This window comes from Mandrillus leucophaeus, unplaced genomic scaffold (assembly GCF_000951045.1).
Source record: "Mandrillus leucophaeus isolate KB7577 unplaced genomic scaffold, Mleu.le_1.0 Scaffold329, whole genome shotgun sequence".
Lineage (NCBI taxonomy): Eukaryota > Metazoa > Chordata > Mammalia > Primates > Cercopithecidae > Mandrillus > Mandrillus leucophaeus.
Window position 1 is genome coordinate 79,327 of NW_012103465.1, and position 669 is coordinate 79,995.

At 55.8% G+C, this 669-nt stretch overlaps 1 protein-coding gene across 1 annotated transcript in view; it reads left to right on the top strand.

The window, feature by feature from the left end:
• The window catches only part of SMARCA2 (SWI/SNF related, matrix associated, actin dependent regulator of chromatin, subfamily a, member 2), a 189,089-nt gene that overhangs the window by 6,514 nt on the left and 181,906 nt on the right, over window positions 1-669 (top strand). The gene's annotated exons all lie outside the window — the stretch shown is intronic.

Below are 669 nucleotides of genomic sequence, written 5' to 3' on the forward strand. Positions count from 1 at the left end.
TTACGGGGAATAGGGGGCAGATTTATAATGACAGCCTTGGGGAAGGGGGAGAAAAAGTTTCAGCCGGCACGACAATGCCCGTTTTTTCCACAGTCAACACTGTGCCACAAACAGCTTTGGTGCCACTCGGAGCCCTCCCCCCCATCCCCTCCCTTTCTCTCTGCAGGCTCGCACTGGCAGGCGGAGGCACAGTTAAATTCCAGCACCTTCTCCACATACCCCCAAACTACTACGCGCTATTACTACGGCTGCCCTCCCTTTTTGCTTCGCCTCCTCCCCTTCCCCAGTCTCCCTGGAGGAGCCCCGCAGCGCCCGCAGAAGAGGACTCCCAGGGAAGGGATAGCGGGCGCCCAACTCCAGCAGGGCTGGGGGCTTTCTGCATCCTGCGCAGTTTCTCTGCTCCAGGCACAAACACCGCCCGAGAGCCGGCGCCTTGCAGGCACACACGGATCCACGCATACAGTAGAGCTGTCTCGATCCACATTCTTGCACACCGCCCCCTCCTCCCCCCGCGCTCCCGGAGTCGCTGAGCTGGGCCTGTCTCTTATACACATCTAGATGTGTATAAGAGACAGAGAGGGAGATGCAATATCTATATTTAATCTCTGTTCCCAATGATATATTTTATTTTCAATTCCCATAGCTGTGCATATACAATACATGGACACC